Source organism: Ovis aries, chromosome 3 (assembly GCF_016772045.2).
Source record: "Ovis aries strain OAR_USU_Benz2616 breed Rambouillet chromosome 3, ARS-UI_Ramb_v3.0, whole genome shotgun sequence".
Lineage (NCBI taxonomy): Eukaryota > Metazoa > Chordata > Mammalia > Artiodactyla > Bovidae > Ovis > Ovis aries.
In genome coordinates this window covers 174,416,440-174,423,482 of record NC_056056.1, presented here as the reverse complement: position 1 = coordinate 174,423,482, position 7,043 = coordinate 174,416,440, and positions in this window count along the sequence as shown.

Here is a 7,043-nt window from a genome sequence, read left to right as displayed (position 1 = left end):
TCCTTTCACTTGAATTACAGTTAAGATCACATATTTTAAATTATACAACACCGTCAAACCTTAGAGAAAACTTAGAGTGACAGTTTAGATGCATTCATATGAAGTTTTCATTACCATGAACTGTCATTTATAAATTTGATATTTGAAAATGGGATTTTAATAGTTACGTACTTGTTTCTCTACACAGGAAAATAAAAGGAAGCTTGATATTGAAATTCTCACATCCACATTTCTCCTGAAAAGTCCTTTTCTTCCAAAGGAATTTCCTCCCTTTTGTATTATTTTTTTCAAGGACTACCTTAAATGAAACCAAATGAGCTGCATTTTCACCTCTTATGTTTTCCTTACAAATGCACTTGAAAGACAAAGCAATACCAATCTAGCCTGCCAAAGAAACTTTTCCATTTGGTTTTAGTGTCATCATTTCCAAGGGTATTGGCCATCCATGTAGATCATTCAAACCTTATGTTAGAAATTTTGGCTAATACAGCCAGACTGTCAATACTGTGTCTAAATTTAGTTGCTAACTGGCCTATCAAAGGACCTGGTTGCCATGACTAACTAAACAATATATATGAATGGCTAAGATTAAATTGCTTGGAAAAGGGGGAAGGAACTGAAGGGTGAAGGGAGATATTTAATCATTAGCTAAAGCACAAGAAAATTGAACTGTGTTTGGACACAAAGGGATTTCTAAAGAAAATGATTTCCAGTTTCAGGCTTCTTTGGTAATGAAAATCTTTTAGGATTCAGAGAGATTACAAGTACATCATTTTCTGATTTTAAGTGCTTTAAAAAATGACACCTCTCCCCCCTACACACACACAAGATCTATTAAGTTACTAGATGTTTCCTAGCTTGAAGGTCTTAAAATCTGATTTCAGATATAGTGTCTCAGACTAGAAACTTCCTAGACTGAGGTAATTCTAACTTCCAATTTCTTATAGACACTCAATCCACCCACCCTGAGTTTCTCTAGCCTCCCCTACTTCTAAACCCTCTAGGAATCAGACTTCTCCCGAATGTCCTAGTGATAACCCTGGTGAACACTCATATTATGTTTAATATAAAACAGAGCAGGAATCTAAAATCTTAGGACTTTGGAGCCAGATAGACATGGAGTTAGTTCTTCGTCCTGACATTTATAACTGAATAACCTAAACCCTCCTAACTGCTTTAGACCTATCATATGGACGTGGCACATGGGATCCTAGCTCCCCAACCAGGGATCGAATCCACGCTCCCTGCAGTGTAAGTGTGGAGTCTTAACTACTGAACTGCCAGGGAAGTCCTGGACATAATCTAAACAACGGAAAGCACACAGATTCTTAGAGCCAGACTGCTTGGGCCCAAATCCTAATTCACCACTGACTAGCAAGTTACCTCATCACACTCTGTCTCAGCTTCCTTATTTGTAAAAAAAAAAAAAAGGGGGGGGAGGGTTATGGGGACTAGCACCTACACCAGCAGGTTGCTATGAGAATTGAGTTAATATATGTCTATCACTTCAGTGTCTGGCACATAGTGAGAGACATGTAAGAAATTTCAGTAGTAATAGTAATAATAGTAGTAGTAGCAATACAAGAAAAAGAAACATTCTCACTATTGCAAATAGTTTTGTGTGAGAATTAAGTGAGATCACAATTATCTCACAAAGAGTAAGCATTCAGTTGATAGTACTTTTTATGTATAACCAGCTTCAGCAAATATAAAGACAGTGGATGCTTATGCTCATTCATTCAACAATAAAATTTTTAGTGAGCAATTAGGAAATGCCGCAGACGGTGCCAGGTGCTGACCACACAGAGCTGCAAGGATAGGAGGCCAATCCTCACAACCCTCAGGTTAACCAGGAAAGAAATGTGCCACTGGGTGTTTGGGGTGCTATGAAACACATTTTATAGGATTCCATGGTGTTCCAGATGGAGGAGATCAGAGAAGGCTCTGAAGGCGGTGACACTTGAGCTGAACCTTTAAATATGAATGGTCCAGCCAGATGGAGAAGACAAGGGGTCATTCCAGGAGAGAAAGCAGCCATCCTCGACACTGCTGCCAAGGCTTCCTTCTGTCCAAGCACACTTGATCATATCATTCCCCTCCTTTACATCCCATGTTGACTCCTCACTGCCAATAAGACAAAGGCCAAGCTCTCTAGGTGACAATTAGAGCCTTGGTATCATCTGATTCTTCCACCTTTGTAGCTCCATCTCTTTTCTGAGCACTGTGTTCTGAGCTCTCCAAACAGGCTGTCACCACCACACCTTTGCTCACACAGGTGCCCCGGCCCAGCATACCTTCCTCCCTCTCCTCCATTCTCTGACATCTTCATATTCAATCCTCAAGGCCCATCAAATGTTATCTTCTCAGCAAGTCTTCTCCTATTTTCCCAGGAGGAAATAATTCCTCCTCCCTCTATACCATGGGCTTCCTTAGTGGCTCAGAGTGTAAAGAATTTGCCTGCAATGCAGGAGACCTGGGTCCGATCCCTGGGTTGGGAAGATCCCTGGGTTGGGAAGATCCCCTGGAGAACAGAACAGCTACCCACTTCAGTGTTCTTGTCTGGATAGTTCCATGGACAGAGGAGTCCGGCAGGCTACAGTTCATGGGGTCACAAAGAGTCAGACATGACTGAGCGACTTTCACTTTCGCTATACCACAGGCACATTCCTTACCATACTATATCATTAGGTCTTGTTTATCCATCATCACCCCCCCCCAACCAATACTAAAATACAAATTCCACAAGGTCAAGATTCTGTTCAACTTTCCATTTTCAGAGCGTAGCTAAGCACATGGCAAACTCTCAGTAATCGTAAGCTACTATTTCTCTGATGGATGCTGGACAAATATTCACCAAGTCATGGAGCCAGTCAAGGAGAACTTGTTAAAGAAGGAGCCACTCAACCTGATCAGAGATTGTCCACAGCAATTTCATGCAAAAAAAAATCAAGCTGTTTTTCCTTACTTTTTCACTTCTTAGTCTTTGGAGCACTTGTTTTTGAAATGTACGTCCAATAAGAGAAAAGTCACTGGAAGAAACTATTCTACAGAGTCCCACATCCTATCAAATTCAGTCCTGGAATGTGAGTTCCTTGTGTTATCCAATGAGCTCTTATCAACCATTACAGACCATGACCTAAATTCCCCTGAGCAATAAATTGGAAATAATTCCCACCTATTGGCACAGAATGAAATTCTTTTCCTCCATAGCTGGCCAAGGACATACATGAGACCAATTTAGGCTCTGCCAATAGAAGTGGGGACTTGACCCTCAGGTCCCCTAAGTGAAGGGTGCTGAAAAATGCTTCACCAACATCACTGAGAATGAACTATATCTAATAGGAGAAAGCCTATGGCAGCAAAAGCAGGATAAGGGCATTTAATATCGGCGACATTTTTTCTATTTCATTTGCCTTATTATCAGAGTTGGGCTGCTAGAGTAGTCATAGTATGTGGTCACACACATCAGAAATTAAGATGGGCATTATCCATCCCTTACCACACTTGAAGAAAGCTCCCATATGTACTTTTTCTGCAAGTAGGTCACCTTCCACCTGTGCCTTGGACTCCACCCCCATTATACCAAAAAAGGCATCTCACATTTATCATGTTCCTCTTTTACACAGAGAGCATCAGTTTTTACCTTTTCTCTGACTTTCAGAGTGAGAACATCTCCCTCCATTGTAGAAATAAATTATGCTGTTTGATTCCATCCCCCTACTACCCTTTCTAACTTCCCTCATTTATGGCACACCTCCCGTCTTTCCAGAACTCCCTGTCTACTCATCATGAGTATTTGTAGAGTATCTTCTGGAACCTCTGGACTTCTTCCAAGGTGGTGAGACCATAAAACTTCTACTTTTCACAATAGTTAGATATTCCTTCTTGCTGCTGAAATCATCTTAATTAATATACTTGGTGACAGCAGTGGCTGCTTTAGGTTTTTTTTTTGAAGTATAGTTGATTTACCATGTTGTGTTTGTTTCACTGTACAGCAAAGGAATCAGTTATGCATACACAAGTATCCATTCTTTTTTAGATTCTTTCCCATATAGTTTATTACAGAGTATTGGGAAGAATTCCCTTTGCTATACAGTAGGTCCTTATTAGTTATTTAGTCTATACATAATGGAGTATATATGTCAATCCCGGGCTTCCCCGGTTGCTCAGACAGTAAAGAATCTGTCTTCAGTGCGAGAGACCTGGGTTCCATCCCTGGGATGGGAAGATCCCCTGGAGGAGGGTATGACAACCCACTCCAGTATTCTTGCCTGGAGAATCCCATGGGCAGAGGAGCCTGGAAGGTTACAGTCCATGGGATCACAAAGAGTCGGACACAACTGAGCAACTAACCACACAGCACGTATGTCAAACCCAATCTCCCAATTTATCCCTCCGGGTTGCTCTAGTTTTGACCTACCAAGTACATCTTTTCCCTTCTTACCACAAGAACCCATTGGGTAACTCTTCATCTCCCATTCAACATGGTTCTGAGGGGACTGTGGGCCACAGCAGCTCATGAAGAAGAAGACTTGGTTGAGAAATGGGCTGTGATCCAACCTAGGGCAATCCAATCCTTCCACTAGAATCTGAATTTTGAGCATGGAAAGCTCACCTGCATGGAAAGCAGTTGGGGCTGAGTTATCCTAATGGCAATGCCCCCAAAGAGCCTGTTTGTGGAATCTCCATTTCTGCCCTGATCCCTTTTCCCAAGGCCTGCTGTTAACTAAAATAGATAAGGCAATTTGAAGTGAAGTGAAATGAAGTGAAGTCGCTCAGTCCTGTCTGACTCTTTGCGACCCCATGGACTGAAGCCTACCAGGCTCCTCCCTCCATGGGATTCTCCAGGCAAGAGTACTGGAGTGGGTTGCCATTTCCTTCTCCAGGGGATCTTCCCAACCCAGGGATCAAACCCAGGTCTCCTGCATTCCAGGCAGACGCTTTAACCTCTGAGCCACCAGAGAAGCCAACAGAACCCAAATTCAAGGTAACTATGATGCTGATAGAAGGAAATACTCTTGGCTTAAAAAACATTTACTTAATTTAACTACTTTGCCATTATTTATCTATGACCAATTCCTCCTTTGATTCTCTAAAGCAGTGTAATTTCCTTCTAAAATATTCTATTTTTTTTAAGTTAACCTAACTTGGCTTCCCAGGAATCTAGCACTAGTGGTAAAGAACCTGCCTGCCAGTTAAGGAGACAAGAGATGTGGGTTTGATCCCTGGGCTAAGAAGATCCTCTGGAGGAGGACATGGCAACCCACTCCAGTATTCTTGCCTGGAGAATCCCCATGGACAGAAGAGCCTGGCAGGTTACAGTCCATAGGGTTGCAAAGAGTCAGACATGACCAAAGTGACTTAGCAAGCAAACTTAGTTTCTAACTATAACCAAAGCAATGTAGAAAGAAAGTGAAGTCACTCAGTCGTGTCTGACTCTGCGACACCATGGACTGTAGCCTACTAGGCTCTGAGGAGCCTCTCAGTCCATGGAATTTTCCAGGCAAGAGTACTGGAGTGGGTTGCCATTTCCTTCTCCAGGGGATCTTCCTAACCCAGGGATTGAACCCGGGTCTCTCGCACTGCTGGCAGATGCTTTACTGTCTGAGCCACCAGGGAATTAAATACCTAAATCAGTGAATACTTCTTCAGAAACCAACCTAGAAATACAAATATGCAACTTTTCCATAGTTATCATAGTTATGATACGCAGTCTAATGCAGTTTGAATTCTTAAAGTGGTAATTTCCAAAATGGGAGAGTCCCATGAATGATTAAAACCAAACTGAAATCTCTAAGAATGTGTTTTGAAAGTGCTCAGCTTCTATTCCAATTGTCTCTATAGATGTTTTTGGGGAAAAATTGAGCTTAAAAGATCTTTTGAGTTCTGTTTAAATTTTTTTTTCATTTTGGAAACTGTGGCGTGATTAAAATAAAGCTTGATATTCAGGTCTTGGAAACTCATTGCATCTAGCACTTGTCACAAGCTGGGAGATGTTCTGCTTGGAGGGGCAGTTTCTTTCTTCTAAACTAAGGGATTTAATGGACACTATATTCTCAAGTCCCCACCCCTACACCATTCATAATCTTTCCTAAGGGATAAATGAACTCTAACTTCCATTACTCTAATTAGTGTTCTTATCAAGTCTGAATTTGACCAGCCAAGATTCACCCTGCAGAACAGTACATTTCCGTTCTGCTCGATGACAAGCCACCCAGGCAGGGAGCCCCAGAGAAGTTTCTTGGCAGGCCTTTTGACTTCTAGTTGTTTCCTAGAAGACTACTCAAAACCTCCACCCACAGCTTTGAATAGCTTTTTTCAGAAATGAAATCTTTATCCCTCGGCAGGAAACTTTAGTCAAGGCAACTCACCAGGACTCAAGTTCAAAGGAGAGATGATTTTGATAGAAGGAAAATACTTTTAGCTTTAAAAGGGGAGGGGCAGTGTTTAATTTTAACTTCTTGGCCACTCCATCCATTTATCTGTAACTCTCAGTTGTTTATTCCTGGCTCTGCATGCAGACCTGTAAATACCTTGTTTAGACTACTTTAGTCTGACATTCTCTCAGTAGAAATGTTGCCTTGTTCTTACAATAAATTCCACCCATTATCTTCCATACTTGCCATCAGTTGCCAAGGAAACTTTTCTTCCTTGTATATATAGGAGAATTTTTTGTCTTATAAAACATCTCTTAGGGGGCAGTTGTATATTGCATTTCTCATTCTTATCAGGAAGTAGAAAGGAAAACATCATTTCTAATCTTGATGTAAAGACATTTCAGCCAAATGTGGAAGATGACATATCTTAAAACATGTTTTGCCACATGAGCTAAGACAGTGGTTTCTAAATGCTAGTTCATGGATTAGTTTGTATCAGAAATAATACAGCAGCTTCTCAGAGAAGCACAAATCCTTCCCCTGATTGAATGAATCAGAATCATTTTAATGAAAAACATATCCATTTAAGAGACTGGAGTGGAACTACACATGTTATATAAAAAAGGTGTCCAGGAAACAGTGGACAGGAAAAGCAAATTACAGAAT